We start from the raw sequence: 18827 nt of genomic DNA, 5'->3' as shown, positions 1-18827 counted from the left end.
CGAAAACTAATGCATCGCGAATAAAAATACGTTTACAGAATGTACCCGAAATCCTTGCGATCCTTCAACTTGTCGTTCTCGGTAAGCTGTCGGGAAAAATGAATCATAATATCAGCAATGGGAGCTATTTGTCACAACCTATTTGTCCTCACTTTTATGACCCCCTCCTGCGGGAGTGAAAGACGAGTTTTTGTGGAGCTCGCCGGCAAGTGTTTGAACACCGCGGTCATTCAGTGCCCCAGTTCCGAACGGAAATATATAAAGTTTCTTGTTTCTCCTTCCAGTGTCACAGCAGTGGCTCTCGTTTCGTATGCCTTTTTTTCGTTTCACCCGAAAATTCCCCGGTGACATATTAAACAGAGATCGTAGCGCCCGAATTCTGGTGCGTAAATAGCGCCCGATTTTTTCCTCCCGAATTTGAAAAATCATAAAACACGAAAACGAGGAACCTTACTCCTAAGTAGGGAGTGACTTTTTCGGGTTAAACCCGATTCCGCCCGGTTATTCCACTCCCCCACCCCCCGAACTGGCCTCCCACCAATTCGGGTTAAACCCGATTTCTCCCCGAATTCCAGTCACTATGAGATCCTCAAGTGACGTTTCCAGTGAAGACAAAACAAAGGTCACCACATGTAACACATGTAAGAATGGGTCACTTACGTTCTCAGCAATACACCCATGTGTGTCAACACTGTTTATATGCCTTCGGGGATTACCGCTGGAAGGTCACTATCCCGCAAAAAAACAAACAAAAAAAGAGAGATTAGGAAAGGACTTAATAGACAAGAGGAGAAACAAAAACACCCGATAAACACCCAAAGGCACAATTATCGCCCGATTTCTCCCCGAATTACAGATTTAAAAATAGCGCCCGATTTTTACCCCCCGAATCCGAGAAAGGCATTTTTTAAACCCGAAAAAGTCACTTCCCCTACGTCATAAAGGCACACTGAGTGCCAGTGGGGGCTGTTGTCCTCCTTTCCAGCGCGCGCCCGATTACAAATTGGGGCAACGGGGGCAACACAGTGTGGGCGATGCGTGTACACCTCTGTTGCCCAACGGGGGCCCCCGATGCGTCGATATGAAAAAGGCGGTCACTGACCCACTCAGCCGGCCTTGGTCACGTCACTGTGGCCGCGAAGACAATGGACATGACCGATATTGTTATAAAAAAAAAAAAAAAAAAACCGCGAGCAGGAGGGTACAGCTGTCTAACCCTTTCTTGCCGGGTAGATAGCGGCCGGGAGTGCTGATTAAGCTGGCAAACATGTGGGCCTGGATCAAGGTGGGTGGGGGGGTCTGTTGCTCTGTCAGATCTGGGTTTCCGATTGTTTTGTGCATTGCGCGAACATTAGGCTTACTCTTTTTTTTTTTTTTGCTCGTTTATGACAGGTTGGATGATTTTGTCGGTGTGGTGATACTGGGGTGTCGAGTCGGGTCAAAGCTGGAAACGATTTATACGGGCACACACTCTTGAACATTTTTAAAGGTACTACTATAAAGCAGTCGAGGTCGAACCTATGCAATCAGCATGACGTGAAAGTGCTAGACTCAAAGGTAGAGCGCAACAAGTAATATGCGCAGCAGTTTACTCTTAAGTATTTTTAATTGGTAAATAAAAACGCAGTCAACAATGTCTGGGCGACGCCTGGTGGTAAGAAGTCCTCAATTTGTCAAGCAACCCTGTAAACAAGGCGGCCGATAAACAGATGGCTTTCCTGTTGGGATTTGCGAATACTACCTTTTGAGAAAATGTAATTTGTGGGAAAGAAAATAAGCAAAAGCCGAATCTTGCACTCAGTAGCTAAACGTCTATACCTGGGCCTTGTTTCAGCAGTCAGCACCGTGGCGCTGCTATCGTACGTCGCTTCTGTTTTGGTCCAGAGTCGTGCGCATGAGACATTTTCGCCGCCGTATACTTGGCGGAGTTGGCATTTCGTCGGCCTGCTTCGCCTCAGTGTTGCCAGTAGATTTAAATTTGCATTTTTTCGGGAGCTATAACGTCTTTGTGAGAAAATTTTGCGGCATTTTACTCCTGAGGACGTACACAGATTCAGACAAGAAAGACATCCTTCCGGTGCTCAGTAAACATTATTACTGGACAGACTAAAATAGGTGGATGTGCCATAATATTGCTAATAGCGTCCTGCATCTTGTGCAGATCAAGGTTTTTCCCAACACCTCAATCAGCGATGATTTGACTAGACCCTCCCAAATTTTTACCGTTATGAACGTACCTGACACGATTTGCTACGGAGCAAATGAATTGGGCGTGTCTTCACCCCGAATGGAAATCTCAAATTGCGACACATGCGAAATTTTTTTGCCACACTGTCCGTATTTGCAGTGACGCCATCTTATTTTACGTCAATCTATTTTTTTACCATAGTTTTGGCGCTCTATGGCCTTTGTTGCCTTTGTGCCATTAAACACATAATCAATCAATCTATCTATTTTTGGTATCGCCAGAAGCGATCGATCCCCGTGTGTGAAAGTTGTGGCCGGTTTACTTTCGCGCGATTTATCAGCATCCTATTGGCCAGTGCTCCGCTATACGTCGCTATCCGCAAGTATTCCGTGGCCATCCACTTACGTCAGCTGACAGACCAGGGGGACCCGGAAATAAAAGGTCCCCCGGAAAAAAAACGTCCCCTGTGAAATCGTTCCCGGTGGGAACCTAGGTTATAGAACCGGGTCCTAGGTTAGTTTTCAGAGGTCAGGTTAGTTTAGGCTTGTTTTTGAGAGTTCACCATGCGGTTCAGGGGGGGGGGGGGGTTATAATCACAGCTGGGCACGCGCCGTTTGACGAAAACTACTTTTCTTTGCACTTTTCTTGCGGGGGCATTTTTTCCGGGGGGACGATTTCTCCGGGGACGATTTTTCCTACACCCAGAACACAGGTCTTCGCCCTGAAGTTTTGCGAGGCAGTGAGAGTTGTTGAGTATGGACTCGCTGAAGGATGCCAGTCTTCAATTATGACGCTGTTCTGTCTGATATTTGAGGCGTTTCCCCAGGGATGGGCATAAATACGCTTTTCGGGTATTTAAATATAAATACAAAATACTACATGTTTTCATGTATTTAAATACTGCCTATAAATACTTTATGATGACAGTAATTAAATACAAATACATTAAGACAGTATTTAAATACTGCAACTACTTCCGTAAATACTTTGAGGCGTCTAGGCACATTATTCTTTTAAATTAGTGTAACGTCTAACCAAGATACCCTTCATTGCTGGAGGCTAACAATGTGGAACTCGAGAGAAGCGCACAGATACGGGACGATGAGATATGTGTATTTAAGTGCATTTTAAATATAAATACACCTAAAACGGTATTTAAATATAAATATAAATACACTTTTCTTGCCTGTATTTAAATACGTATTTTAAATACATGTGTTTATATTTTAAATACTATTTTAAATACAATGTATTTAAATACTGCCCATCCCTGCGTTTCCCTTCCCTATTGCGTTATTTCCGGAACTTCATTGCTCATTTTGCGATGACGTCGTCGTCGGAAGGACATAGTGGCGTCTCTGAGACGAGAGTGCTCCACAGTTGAACACAAAAAAGGAGAGGCGAATCTATAATCCGGTGGGCAATTCACAGAGCAATGCATCCCTGCAAGGTGGCAAGGATGACATTGAAAGCAGTGATGGCCAGTAGTTAACTACATGTAGTTAAACTACTAGTTAAACTAGTTATCAACTACTTGCAGAAATGTAGTGGCAACTACTAGTTAAACTACTATTTCGAGTAGTTAACTACAGTAGTTAGGTTAGTGCAGGTGCCAACTACTTCCGATTTTGCCGCAAGCTTTGCGGCACGATTGCGCTTCCGACTTTTACCTGGAGCTACTTGTTTGATGAGAACGGAGGTGCAGAACAATTGTGCCGTGCATGGTGTACTAAATCTTCACTTTTATCGCTGCTTGTGATTCGTATTTAGGTGTCCAAGAACACTATAGAATGGGAGTGGTGTTGATGGACAACGTTAAGTAGTTATAGGTGTAGTTAAAATACATTGCAGTAGTTAAAGAAGTAGTTTTAATTACCTCCCCTGAAAAGTAGTTGAACTACCAAAAATCGGGCATAGCGAGAAAAGCGCTCTCTCCCTCTGTAGTCCAGCAGTAGTCAAACTCCTCTTACTGGGAAAGGGTGAGTGGCGTTCCCATGGTAACTGTCAATCGAGCGTTTGAGAAAGCGGTGCCTTGCACGCACGTGGGTATGGACGGTTTCTCAGGGGGAAAAGCACGATCTGCTGGAAGCATTATAGAGAAACGTTGGGTATTATGTATATAGGAGGAGCAGCTAGTGTGAAGGCATCGGCAAGTTCTTATTCTGTGTTAGCACCGCGACGCAGCTGTGGCCACGAGCGGTATGATAAGGAGAGGACAACAGGAAGGAGTGGAGGCTAGTATATGAAAGATGAAATCGTTGATTTCTTCATCGTTGATTTCTTAGGCAATTTGAGGCTTTGTTTGTATCTGTCCCTTCTATGTTGTTCCAGCCTCAGAACATCAGTTTATCTCTTGTTCAACAGGTGCCGCTTGCGTCGATTTCCGTAGTATGAATGTGTGTATGAGTGAGCAAAAATGTAAGAGTGAAAGGAGGGTGAGTGAGAGTGAGTGGCTGGTTTGTCGTCCCTTCAGATGACGCACCCCGAAAGTCGCTGGAGAGGCGTGTTAGCTTGGCTCAATTGGTAGAGCCCTGGACCGGTAATCCAGAAGATGTGGGTTCGATCCCTACAGCTGGCTAACCTTTTCAGTGACTTTCATCTTTCATCGTTGATTTCTTAGGCAATTTGAGGCTTTGTTTGTATCTGTCCCTTCTATGTTGTTCCAGCCTCAGAACATCAGTTTATCTCTTGTTCAGCAGGCTAGTATATGAAAGAAACATGAAAGAGTCACCTTTTCAGTGACTTTCATCTTTCATCGTTAATTTCTTAGGCAAATTGAGGCTTTGTATGTATTTGTCCCTTTCTATGTTGTTCCAGCCTCAGAACATCTCAGTAATTCTTTCATGTACATCAGTTGCCGCCTGCGTCGATCCCGTCGTATGAGTGTGTGTGTGAGTGAGCAAAAATGTAAGAGTGAAAGGAGGATGAGTGCGAGAGAGTGGCTGGTTTGTCCCTACAGATGACGCACCCTGGAAGTCGCTGAGGAGGCGTGTTAGCTTAGCTCAATTGGTAGAGCCCTGGACCGGCAATCCAGAAGATGCGGGTTCGAGTCCTACAGCTGGTTAACCTTTTTCAGTAACTTTCATCTTTCATTCATGGCTAGTATATGCGTCCCACGCCGACTTCACAAAGGACTGTTTCGTCCGCAAAGTCTGCCGAAATATTTCGTAATCAAAGGCGAAAATTCCGTACATTTACGCTTTCGTCGCCTTCCTGTGATGCCTCGCAAGTATTTTTGTTTCCGACTGCCCTGTTTTGGACTCCTCCCATAAAATGGCAATTTCGTGAGTCTCATTCCTCCAAGTACGGTAGAGGGTGAACCGCATGGCACGAAAAACTGGCCGAAAACTGGCCGAACCGAAATCGGGGCCGAACTTTTTTCTGTGCATCACCGCATGCTACCGAAATGCACCCCGAATTTCGGCCGAAGACTTCTGGCCTTGGGGAACATCGCCTTTCAACCATCCAGGTCAATGAGATAATCCCTGTATTCATAGGGGTAGAAGTCGCACACACGGCAACAGTAAACCCTATTGCTACGTCATCGTTGCTATGGTTCTCCTTCCGGCTGAATAGCCATTGGATGCTTCTACTTTTTCGGTTGGCGTCACTTCCCATTTCGGAGGAGAAATCTGGCTTGGCCAGATCGGGCCGAATTCGGCACGGAATTCTGTTCTCGGAAAAAAGTTCGCTCCCGAATTCGGTTCGGAAAGAATTCAGACGCTTTTCGGGCCATGCGGTTCACGCTTTGGAAAGTTATCTAAAATATCTTTAGTTTAGTTTAGTTTATCTTTAGTTATCTAAAATATCTTTAGAAAGTTATCTTAAATTTCTCTTGGAAAGTTATCAAGGTCTATTTCTTCCCCCCCCTCATGTTAACCTCGAAGGTCTCCTCTTTCTTCACCCAGGGACAGCCCTTCTTTTCAGATGGGTCGGAGAGGAAAGGTCGTGGGAATGGTACACACAAGGCCCCGCTTAAAGGGGTCCCGCATTTCTTTTTGTCCTACAATTTTTTTCCCCCTTCTCAGTGTTATTTGGAGCGCGGACACAGCGACCGCTCATATATGCACCTATTTCGTCAACCGGTCACTCGGGTGGATATGCACTGTCCCTTTGTAGTACGTAGCGCCACCTGGACTAACTGACGCGCGTTATAAATGCCGGGGAAGGACCCGCATGTGCAGGCGGAGGAACCAGCTCCGGTGGCGCAGCGGTAACGCGTGCGCTTGGAGACTGGGAGGTCCGCGGTTCGAATCCGCGGGCCGGCTGTGCCGTCTGGGGTTTTTCCTGGGTTTCCCTCAGATGTGAAATAGGCGTATGCTGGCACAGTTGCCCTGAAGTCGGCCCATGGACGCAGCTATCCTCCCCCCGAGCGGATTCCGCTCGGTCTTCCACTTCACCCTTTCCTCTCCTCCTCTCCACCACCTTTCCCTTCCCGAGAAACATGCCGCCTAATCAGGCAGGCAGACCTCTCGGGTTCCTCCCAACGACACTCCTCCTCCTCCTCCTGTGCAGGCGGATCAAGTCTTATGGTCCTTTAACCGGTCCTTTGTGTTATCTGCTCATTTGATCGCACTGATTGGCGTTGGATCTCTTGATTCTGCATCACTTAGAACGCTGAATTTGAAGAGGACCGTTAAATAGGAAATTCGAAGGAAGCGAACGCGTGAATTCTGTAGAAAGGTGGAACATTCTTGTTTGAAATCCGTGACGAAAACATCTAATGATGAAACAAGGAAGTCACTGAAAAGGTTAGCCAGCTGTAGGACTCGAACCCGTATCTTGTGAATTACCGGTCAAGGGCTCTTACCAATTGAGCTAAGCTAACACACCTCCCCCCAGGGACTTCCAAGGGTGCGTCATCAGAAGGGACAAACCACCCACTCTCTCTCTCTCTCTCTCTCTCTCTCTCTCTCACTCATCCCCCTTTCACTCTTACAAGTTCTGTCACTCACACACACACACACACATTCATACGACGGGATCGACGCAAGCGGGAACTGTTGGAACTAGGGTTGCCACCTTTCGGAGTGAAGAATACCGTCTGAGGGAGAGGAGGTGGTATAGAGGGAAAGGAGGAAAGGCTCGTGGGAAAGGGAAAGTGAGTGAGAAACGCTCTAGCTGGCTCGACAACAACCACCAACAGCTTTGCACAACCACTGCTCTTGTACCCTCCGAACACAAGACGTAATGAATAACAATGACAATAATAATAATAACAACAATGAATAATAATAATAATGAATAACTAAGAAAACGACTGGTGACTGCGGAGTGTGGTCTGTGCTCCAGATTTATTCAAGCTGTAGTGGAATGTTGAAGGAAAAACCCCGTAAAAGCCCTTATGAAAGGTCTTGAGCCACAAATACCGGCAAAAGGCTGCCGGTATCACCTTCCTACCGGCAACCGGCAGAGGAAGCAAATAACCGGCCGCGCCGGTATAATACCGGCCTGGTGGCAACCCTAGTTGGAACATGATGGGCGATTGATGTTCTGAGCCTTGGAACACACAGAAGGGACAAATACAGTCCTCGAGTCCTATAGCTAGTTAACCTTTTTCCCAGTGGCTTCTTTCTTTCATCATTTAATTTCTTAGGCACTTGAGGCTTTGTGTGTATTTGCCCCCCTTCTATGTGTTCCAGCCTCAGAACATCAATCGCCATCGTGTGAAAACATGTAAGTTTGGTGCCGATCGAAGCTCTCTCCCCCGGCGATAAGCGTCGTCGAGACTCGGAGAGGGATAAGTCCGTACGAGTCTTGCCCAGGCCCCCCCTCCTCATGTCTTATGGTGCTCGCAAGCGTCGGGCCTTTGCTCGGGAGGGCCCCTGAACAGCCTTCGGCCACGGGGCTCCATTCCCCCTTCTTTCTCGCTGGTCCTTCCTTGATAGGATCGTCATTTCTTTGACGGTAGTATGGCTCAAAATCGAAATCCCCGTTGCAAAATAAACTGCTGTAAATAAATGTTCAGGGTGTCTACCAACCTGGAAAACAGGGAATAGTCAGGGAATTTTGATATGACTGGAAAAGTCAGGGAATTGTCAGGGAATTTGGCTAAAAAGCAGGTGAAGTCAAGGAACATCGCAGACAAGTGCCGTGATGATGCGCGGCGAATCGCGAGTGCCGACCGGTGGTTGAGAGGCGATGCCGCAGCAACGTTACTGCGAGTAGCAGTTCACCAGTATGACAAGCTCTGACGCAGAAAAGTAGGGTAGCCTCGCTAATACTTAATAAATGGTCTGTTTTATGTTGGATCTGGTATCAAAACGTATCAGCAGGCACCAACTTCCCCTTTGTTTTTTGTCAGGGAATTCGCTTGAAATAGTCAGTGAAAACCTGGAAAAGTCAGGGAATTTGAAGGCTGCAGTTTGGTAGACACCCTGATGTTATCTGACTATAAAATGCGCAGTCGCGCACGAGAAATTGCCAACGGCGAACTTATAGACTAACCTGGACATAGAAATGCAAAACACCGAACTCGGAGGACTTAACCTAATAATAAACTAACGAAAACTCTTCCCTCTGCATGATGTCCGTTCTGCTATAAGCCTAACGGCTGCTAAAATGTGGCTTTCGTTCGCTAAAACGACTTGAACAGACATTGAAAACCCGCGAATTTGAATGGTTGAATAGTGATGTCGTGTTTTTTTTAAACACGGCATATCGTCTTGCGAAGCAACGGAGCATTCTCCTCGATTTTTCTTATTTCGAGATCGAGGGATTTCGCTACAGGGATTGTCGAGGCCTTCCCTTAGTTACCTTTAAATGTAGCTATACACTCTTAAAAAAAAAGGGTGTACTTTTAACTCCTTTTTTTTTGCCACATATATAACACCCTTTTGGAGATTGCAATCACGCTCAAAAGGGTGTCTCCTCACTCCCTCAAGGGAGTAGCATAACACCTTTCTCCCTACTGGAGAGTAATATTACTCCCCGGCAGGGAGAAGGTGTTATGCTACTCCCTTGAGGGAGCGAGGAGACACCCTTTTGAGAGTGATTGTACTCTCCAAAAGGGTGTTATATATGTGGCAAAAAAAGGAGTTAAAAGTACACCCCTTTTTTTTAAGAGTGTAGTTGAAGATCGACAACAGAGAGAGGGCGCAGACAAGCTGATTCATGATGACAAAGATGCAACCTGAGGCAGGGAAATAAACAACAGACAAAGATAACGTTGAAGATGAACGAAGTAGAAGATAACGTTAAGGTAACTCCATTGCTTTACACGTCCTCTTAACGAACGAAATTTGAGCGAACGCAACTATCGAACATGAGAACACCATCGTGGACTGTAGTTGATTGGTGCTCTGTCTATATAGAGTTTGCAGAGGGCGACACGAGGAACAAGAAATATTGGCAGGCTAAGTTGTGTACCCCTATTTGCCTTTCGTTTGTTTCCTCCTCGTTTCTATCCGACTACTTTCTGCTGTCGTCGTCGTGTGTATGTCGCCATCGGTGCGCTTCCATCTTCTCAGTCCAGACACTGGAAGGAATACACGTACATCTTTCGGAACGACAAAGTCGTAAACAAGGAAAATTACAATGAAAAAATGGCTAGGAAGCAAGCGAGCTGGTGAAGATGATGCATAATGTAAAAAAAAAAAAAAAGAACCCGAGACTAGGGAACACGAAGGGACAGACACAAACACGAAGTCTCAAAAGTGTCTCAAGACTTCGTGTTTGTGTCTGTCCCTTCGTGTTCCCTAGTCTCGGGTTTTTTTTTTTACATTATGCAAGGAAAGTTAGCCGAGGCAGGTCACAAACATGCACGACACGTACAGTCTTCCAACACCCAAGACTCAATGAAACAAAAAAAAACAAACAAACAAAAACTAGGGAGTCCTGTGTTGTTTGATTTGATGACAAAGTGACACCAGAAAACTTAACTGCGGCTCAATTTGACAACAAAATTGGTAGCTCGTCACTCGCGATAACTTTAATTACGAGTTACTTTTAAAGAGAAGTAACTGTCAAGACTGTTTGTCGCGAGAGATCGGAACGCGTAAGAAACACATTTAACGCGAATACTAATCCCATTCAATTATGACTATTTAAAATGGGCGGAACCGCTATATATGCCGTCCACGTCTATATCTTCTTCTTCTTCTTTTTTTGAAATCACCCAAGCAGCACAACATCGTGGCCCAATATTGGACCGATATTGGAAATGCCGGCCCGATATTGGACTAAGATTGAACCAATATTGCCAATATCGGTCCAATATTGGGCCACGATGTTGTGCTGCTTGGGCAAGTTCACATTGGGAGAGAGGGCTGACTTTGATGAATGACTCGCAAGAAATTCGCGACGGATACACGCCGGCGAAGAAGGTTATTTATTTATTTATTTATTCGATATAACCTCGTTTGTCAACAATACTGTATATACGTTGTCCTTTCTAATGCGTCTGGGTCGCTATTTTGACGCCTCTCCCGTCTCCCCAGTCCCCACTCGTGTTGTTGCCCTCACCAAACAGAATATTTTTCTTCTCACCTACTTCAGGCACCTGAACAACTTCCCTGTGAGAACGTGACCCCTCTCTCCCACTCTTTTGAAAATCAATCGGACGTCTAGTATCGATTCCATTGTTGAACGTTTCCCGCTGGGAAACATTTGTGGGGGCATGCGCCCCCCATTCCCCCCTCCCAAGTTTAAAAAAAAAAAAAACGTTTTAGCAAGAGGGACGGGAAAATAGGCCACGGCTCCACACAAGCCTGACCTCGAGTCGGCCTCCGCGAAGCCGGTGCTTTAGTCTGGCAGGTTGACCCCCCCGGTTTCGAAAACATTCTCAAAAAAAGGTTTTTCCACGGGAATTTTTTTTTTTTTTCATCCGGTTTCATTTCGGGGCCTCTCCTTTCCCCCCTCTCCGTTGCCCCGATTTTTCGGGCATTACTGGCATCCTTAATAGCCGTGTAAATGTTGGAGTTTATTTTGTTGTATACAGGGTGTCCCAGAAAACGTGTCATTGAATTATAATAAAAAAAACTACACCACCTAGAATCATGCGGGCAACGGCATTTGTTTTTACTAGGTTTTTGCCACCTACCGATGTGAAGGTCGTGTTAAGCAAGTTTAATTATGTAAATTTTTGCCAACTGAAGTCGGAAATTTGCCAAGTAAAGGTTACTTTTTTACCCCACCAATGTGAAGAGCGTGTCTATTGTATTCAAACTAATGATAATTGACAGGGATATTCAGGGGTTATCCCATGAGAAAAAATAGCCGAACATCATGTTCTACGAAGCTAGCGCGCGACAAATTTTTCAGCGCAATCCTTGTCAGTCCGACGAAAGGAGGTTGGAAACCCAGCCCACACCTGCAACGCAGAAAGAGATAACACAGGTATGGCTTATCGCGTCCGACTTTCGTTGGCATCGCACTTACCCTCTCCCAATTTCAGGAACTGTCACTTTTTCTACTATCACTCTGTGGGCTGGGTTTGGAACCTCCTTTCGTCGGACAGCAAGCGATTGCGCTCAAAAAGTCGTCGCGCGTTATGGTTCTGTGCTACGAAAAGCATGATGTTCGGCTATTTTTTCTGATGGCATAGCTCGCGAATATCACTGTCAATTATCATGAACTTGAGTGAATTCGACACGCTCTTCATATTGGTGGGGTAAAAAAGTGACCTTTACTTGGCAAATTTCCGAGTTCAGTTCGCAAATATTTACAAAATTAAACTTACGATACATGACATTCACATGAGGAGTTGGCAAAAACCTAGTAAGAACAAATGCCGTTGACCGCATGATTCTAGGTGGCGTAGTAGTTTTTTTATTATAATTCAATGACACGGTTTCTGGGACACCCTGTATATCTCGAGTATAGTTTTTTTTTTTTTTATCCTAGATATTTGCCATGATTTGGAATCTTGGGATGTAACGTTCGTGCTTCACTTTTGACTCAGCGCAGTCGACCTGCCTGTTAGATTAATTACACTTTTCAAGTAGTTTTAAGATGCCTTAAAAATATTTTGGTTCGCACTTTCTCGCATCTCTTTACCATAGTTTCGCGAGCCGTATTACTTTACTTACGTTCCTCTTACTTTTGTTATTTAGTTTTACGCCGATAAACGCAAAATTGCAATCACTGCGAAAATATTCCCAATATACCGGGTGTTTCAGTTAAATCCCCGGGCTAAATAATTCGCGAACGGGTGCACCAATCGACGAACTTTCTTTTTTTTTTTTTTACAAGTATCTGTCCGATACCACCTATACTGCACTGCGCACTGCGTGAATGAGTTGGAGGTGCTCATTATTTAAATAAAAATTCAAATGAGTTTCGTAAAAAAACATAACTTCTAAATCAGGGCGCTGTCGGCGTTAAAATGGGTACTGCCCCTTTTGGGACCTGCAATGGAACACCTTTTAGAGAAATATCTGCCACCGAAGCGGGGTCATTAGTTGCTCTAATTAATTGGTTTCGGTTTACATATTTTGTCGCGGCTGATCGCGGTGAAGCGCAAAAGGACGCTCTTCCACTCCCTTATCCACCAATTAATTACGTCCTTTTGCGCTTCACCGCGACCAGCCGCGACTAAATATGTAAACCGAAACCAATTAATTAGAACACCCAATGACCCCGCTTCGGTGCCAGATATTTCTCTAAAAGGTGTCCACTGAAGGTCCCAAAAGGGGTAGTACCCATTTTAATGCCGACAGCGCCCTGATTTAGAAGTTATGTGTTTTTCTGTTTTGTTTTTTTACGAAACTCATTCGAATTTTTATTTAAATAATGAGCGCCTCCCACTCATTCACACGGTGCGCAGCTTGTAGATGGCATCGGACAGATACTTGTAAAAAAAAAAAAAAAAAAGTTCGTCGATTGGTGCACCCGGTATATGCGTGCTGTCGCAAGTACAGTGAACCCTCGTTATTATGACCATGGTCATTCCCGAAAATTTTGGTCATAATGCGGAATTGTCATATTAAAGGGGGAGATTTGCAGAGGTTTCACTGCATTGTTCCCCAGGAGTATGGTCGTAAAGCGCGTATGTCAGATTATCGGGGGTCATATTAACGAGGGTTCACTGTGAACCCTCGTTAATATGACCCTTCGCATTCTTCTTCTCGCATTACACCTCATTCGCTCGTGACCACAGTCGCATTCGACGTGGAGCTTCGCCTAATTTCTGACCCTAAAGTATTCCTTCCATCCCGGTGCAATATTCCCATTCCCAGTATTTTCTTCCAGTCCACTTCGCGAGCGACGTATAGGCTGACATGTACGGTACTTCCGGCGGGTCCGCCCAGATAAATCCATTTTCACTTTCGAAATCTCCAGCAAAACCCGTTTCGCTCGATGACTGCAACCTCTCCCCGGTAACCTCAGTGTGACTCTCGAAATTGCGACAGCCGCGTTCGCGCTCTTTTTTTTTTTTTTCGCAGTTGCGCCGTCCGGTCATTAACACCGAGTCTTGTGGGCGTGTATCCTGCTTGGATGTGTGCAGCTCTTTTCACATCGCCAAGCAGCTGATGTCTTATAGCGCCGTTGGGATTTTGTTGTGTCTTAATGGCAGTGTCCACTTAACCTCTGGACGTAGTGAGTTTTTGTACACTGTACGCTATCGCTAGGGTTCTGCGTTTGTCGGTTTTAATCGAAAAAAACGCCGAAAAACATACGCAGGGTAAATTTTCCTTCATTCGGTTTTAATCGAAAAACACCGAATACAGAGGCTCCCGTCAGCGGCTGGGCTTGTCTGAGGTTTTTCGCTGGGTTTTCCGGCTGACTTTTCGTGCGAATATGGGCACAGGGCGCGTACTAACCCTTCTGTCCCATCTCTCTCTCTCTCTCTCTCTCTCTCTCTCTCTCTCTCTCTCTCTCTCTCTCTCTATGTCCATGTCCGTGTATTCACACGAGCGACATTCCCCCAGAAGCGGAAGATGCGAAAAGCGTCATAGAGTCACTAAATAAGCTACGCTTCAGAGTATCGACACTGAGGCAAAAAGAGCCGCCATGTTGTTTCCGATGACCTCCAGCCCCACCTCTATTTTGGCAGTAGAAATAGATGAAGATGAAGTTCAGCAGTGGAAGAAGACAACACTTCGAAGAGCGCTAAATGGATGACGCTGGAGGTCATCCGAAACAACATGGCGGCTCAGTGTCGATACTCTGAAGCGTAGCTTATTTAGTGACTCTAAAGCGTCATAGCTTTCTGCTGTCACGTGACCGCGAGCGCTCACCGTCGTGTCTTCACGTATACACTGCTAACCGTGGGAAATATCCTGCTACACAGCCACAACATATTCCGTAGCAGACGACAGAAAAACACGATGACGGTGTCGTCTGCTAAGTGTCGTCTGCTAAATGTGCAGTACGCCAGTCCCAATACTCCGCACCATGTGAATGCTCACATAACGCGGGGCGGAAATTCGTCTCTGTAAGCGGTGCTTTTGCTTTTTGTTCCACTAGAATATTCCGTGAGGATGTCGCTCGTGTGAATACACGGTGTATCTATGCCGCTCGTGGCCACAGTTAATGCGCTTAGTTACAGCTAACGCGAAATAAAAAAAAGAAAACAAAAAAGAAAAACAGTGTTTGAACAGTGTCTTTTCTTTTTCTGCTTTAATTCGAGCGATAAAAACCTGGACGGGGGTCTCGTTATCTGATAAAGACTATAAAGATAAAGATAGAGATAAAGATAAAGATATGATAAAGACTATATAAAGATATTTTTTTTTCGAGCTGCATGCATTTCCATGGGCAATGGCAAACGTTCTCGGCAATGCAAGCAGGTTCGAACACTACCGCCAATGTTTTCTTTTGCCTTTTTTTCGGTAGCCTTTCCGGACGAATAACGTCACGGAAATCTGTCTCCATCTTTGTCTCCGTCTGTTCGTAGTAGTTGTCTGGAGACTTAAAGCCTCGTATTATCGTTACCAAAGTTTCCTCTCGGTCTATGAAGCGTTGACAGAATGGCGTAAATGCAGGCTAGCTGGTGGATAAATTCCGTGATAGGCAAGCCTGAGCGATGGGCAAGAACACGTAAACAAACACAAACACGAAGGCTCAAAACCAGCAAGACGTTTAATAGACCTTTTTAGAAAAGCAAGCGCCACCTGTGGCACGCAAGGGCTCATGGGAACTTAGAGCGCCTACAAGCATTATGAGACGGCCAGAGGCGGAGGTAGAAGAAGAACAACAACATTCCCGGTGTGCGCAGCAGCGGCGTCAGCCGAGATACACCATAACCGTAGCAGACGACAGAACAGTGTCCCTCAAAGTTCCCATGCTGCTTTGCTCCGCGCGCTTGGTGGCGCGAGCATCTTTTTCAAATCGTCTATTGATAACAACGAACTTCATGACTTCACCGTCTACATGTTCATGACGTTCGTTGTTATCAATTAAAAACGTCTCGCTGGTTTTTGAGCCTTCGTGTTTGTGTTTGTTTACGTGTTCTTGCCCATCGCTCCTCAGGCTTGCCTATCATGGAGTCTATGAAGCGTCTGCTTCAATTCGGAAAGGTCGCATCGTCTTCAACAGCTCTATACTTGATCGCTTTTTTTTCATGCAAGATCCGGTGACACTGCCTCTCACGATTCGTCCGGTCCAAGTGCAGTGCACGGGTAGTGTCGGTTCGGTCGGTAAGGGTCGCACGAACGGGATACCGAGCAGCCTTTCGGTCTCGGGGCAATGGCTGAATGTTCCCTCCCTCACCCCGGCCTCTTACTGGCAGTCGTGCCAGCGCGGCGTAATGGGTTGCTGCACCTGACTGATAATTGAGGAGCTGGAAAGAAGGACGTCCCCGTCGCGATGTTAAACCCTAATAATAATAATTATTATTATTATTATAATTATTAATTAATATAATTATATTATATTATATTATATTATATTATATTATATAATAATAAAAAGAAGAAAAAAAGCACTGTAGAACTATGTATACAGGTAACAGGAACATGTTATTTGCATAGTGTTTATGTCCCCTATTTTACCCTGTCTCACCCCTGAATTGTGATGTCGCATTTTGTGCCATATCTGTTCAATACACAATATTTGTCTCACACCAAGTACACTTTACGCAAAAATCAAAATTACCAAAGCTCGGAGAGTCAGACAATAATAATAATAATGATAATAATAATTATTATTATTATTATTGTCTGACTCTATTATTACTCTATTATTACTGTATTTTTATTATTATTATATTTTTATTATTATGTATATTACTGTCTATTATTACTCTATTATTGAACTTGTCTATTGTGTATTGAACAGATATGGCACAAAATGCGACATCACAATTCAGAGGTGAGACAGGGTAAAATAGGGGACGTAAACACTACGAAAATAACATGTTCCTGTTACCTGTATACATACAGTTCTACGGTGCTTTTTTTTTTTTCTGTTCATGTCTTTATACCTTTCCTATTCTATATTTTTAAGTAAAAACAGTAACTTTATTGCGATGATGATATTCGAGGTATTTTATCGCCAGGGGCGATGCTCTACCCTATGGATGGCGGTAGCTTTATTTATGTATTTATTTATTATTTATTTCCATTTTTATTCCTTTATTATTATTATTATTATTATTATTATTTTTGCGCAAATGGTCCCACGAGGTCCTCCAGTACTGTACCCACCGCAAGCAGCAATGCAGCAGAGTCTAAAGGCAGTCTCCATCTCTCCTTCTCACTTTCAAACAACTCTACCCTATGGATGGCGGTAGCTTTATTTGTGTATTTTTTATTAATTTCCATTTTTATTCTTTTATTACTATTATATTATTATCAAAGGAACAACAACAAAAGGAACAACAAAAAGGAAAGAGAGAGAACATGATCTGCAATATTTTGTGTAGTCTCACCGATGACTTTGTAGGAATTTTAATGCTGCTTGACGGCCGGGTCCGGAACATGAAAATATGCCGAGATCCGAGCCCTGCTCAGCACGAAGCAGCAGCACTCTTTTTTTTTTTTTTTATCGTCTTCCTCGTTTCCCCCAGTCGCCGCAACCGATTGCGTCGTCGCCACCGTCGCCTCCCTCCTCTATGCCCTCCCCTCCTCCTCCTCCTCTTGCGACCGTGCGACTGTGGCGCCGCTTCGCGGAAGGCATTGAACTGTGTGCGCTTGTCTGCTGCTTTGGCGAGCTGCCGAATAGGAAACAGCGACGCGGGGCGGATTCTCGGTCGCTGGTCTCTGGCGGTCGTTGTGTCTGCCCTGCTCTCATTGTGCACCATCTTCCGCGTTGGATCGGGACGTGCGCTATATTCCCCACACAGGCTTCATGAAATGTGACGTCGTCTTCGAGCATGTATCTCGACCAGGGTACCGCGGAATCGCTACAACGGACGCGAGCTTTGCTTGTTCTTCAGTGTTGTGCGGTGGCGTTGTTCTCTAGAGGATCCGTGATCTCGTCCCTTCGCAACAACGGCGGAATGTAAGCTACAAATGATCTAGATCTACTTTCCGGATCTGTGTACGTCTGCTTGAAGTGTGTGGGGGGTATGAGGGTGTTGCTCGCTCTCACACGAGGGAAATGCTGCAAAGATGCGCTCTTTATGGAATTGCGATCTGACTTTGTTCTCTCCGGGGTACAAATCTTGTATATACATGATGGTTTGTTGTTTTGTTCATGAACAAATGTTTCGCGCATAGCTTGCGTTCGCGAAGACCATATCTCATGTTTCCGGAGGTCTGTCTGCTCCTTTGTATTCTAAGAAGGCGTTGCTCCAGGTGTTGTTGATGCAGCGCAACGTGTGTAGAGAACGGCCATCCTCTTTCGGCAAATTAGTCTGGCGTAACAAGTTTTATGAGCTCCTTTCGACCCGCTATCGATTTTTCGAGCCTTTCTCGAAACCATAGGTGTCTGCAGTCGGCGTTAAATAGAGCAAGCGGTGAGCAATGCAGAGAGCAGGTTTGTTAAATGTATTATGTCTAGAGGTCCGTCGGACGGACCTCGAGGCAAGGCCATTATAACCCGACATCTTTATAATACAATATATCGATTACTGGTACTTGTGAGGTGTGTGGTGCCTATTTCTATAGTTCCTTCCAGGTAATACGTATCATAGACTTTTGTATAAAAGGAAACAGGTACGAGTAGTTTTCCGTGCATTTATGGAGGGCTCGGAAACCGTACAATGTATTTCTCTATTTTATTTTATTTTTTTAATTGCGACGCACCGGAATGAAGCGTTATTGAAAATGTGACAGTTCTCTCGAAAACCTGTCTTTTGTGAAAGACACTTTGTGTGCGTGGGTGTCCGGTTCAGATGGAGCGTACTTTCCACCAGAATCAATCTCTTCTGACTTCATAAAAATTCATCCTTCGCTCTCGGGGTCTTACCTTTGTGAGATTCGCAATGCCAGTCTGGGTCTCAAAGGGGGTATTACTGATCAGTCTGACGACCTCCACTGTAAAGCTATTAGCAGTCACAGGGCGATATCCTGTCCTTGTCCGGGTTCAAGGCTTCTGAGCTGGGTGAAGGTCACGGACCCCGCGCATAGGGGCAGTTGATACGCGCAGAAAGTCAAGTCGCGCAACAATGTTACCGCGGTCGCGGTGAGTGAGTAGAACTCTCAGGTTCAGTCAGATTTCATTCATTCGCTGTTTTCTTTTTCTTTTTTTTTATAGTTTTGACGGTTTCTTTGTTGTTCTCGAAGGACGTTTAGTCGACGTTAGGCCGACTACT

General features: G+C 45.0%; 1 protein-coding gene and 1 non-coding gene across 6 annotated transcripts in view; both read left to right on the top strand.

Moving 5' to 3' along the window:
- The window catches only part of LOC135386337 (protein roadkill-like), a 144774-nt gene that overhangs the window by 82251 nt on the left and 43696 nt on the right, over positions 1-18827 (top strand). The window contains exon 1 of one of the 5 annotated variants that reach the window (XM_064616190.1): positions 17263-17572. The exons of the other annotated variants lie outside the window; for them this stretch is intronic. The gene's annotated coding sequence lies outside the window, so the exon portion shown is untranslated. Of the gene's footprint in view, positions 1-17262; positions 17573-18827 lie in introns of those variants that run through there. 5 annotated transcript variants of the gene reach the window in all.
- Trnat-ggu (transfer RNA threonine (anticodon GGU)) lies at positions 4694-4766 on the top strand. Its single transcript has one exon. It is a non-coding gene; the product is annotated as a tRNA-Thr (tRNA).

The sequence above is a fragment of the Ornithodoros turicata genome, chromosome 2 (genome assembly GCF_037126465.1).
Source record: "Ornithodoros turicata isolate Travis chromosome 2, ASM3712646v1, whole genome shotgun sequence".
Lineage (NCBI taxonomy): Eukaryota > Metazoa > Arthropoda > Arachnida > Ixodida > Argasidae > Ornithodoros > Ornithodoros turicata.
The sequence above is the reverse complement of the archived record's forward strand: the minus strand, read 5'-3'. Positions and strand labels throughout refer to the sequence as shown.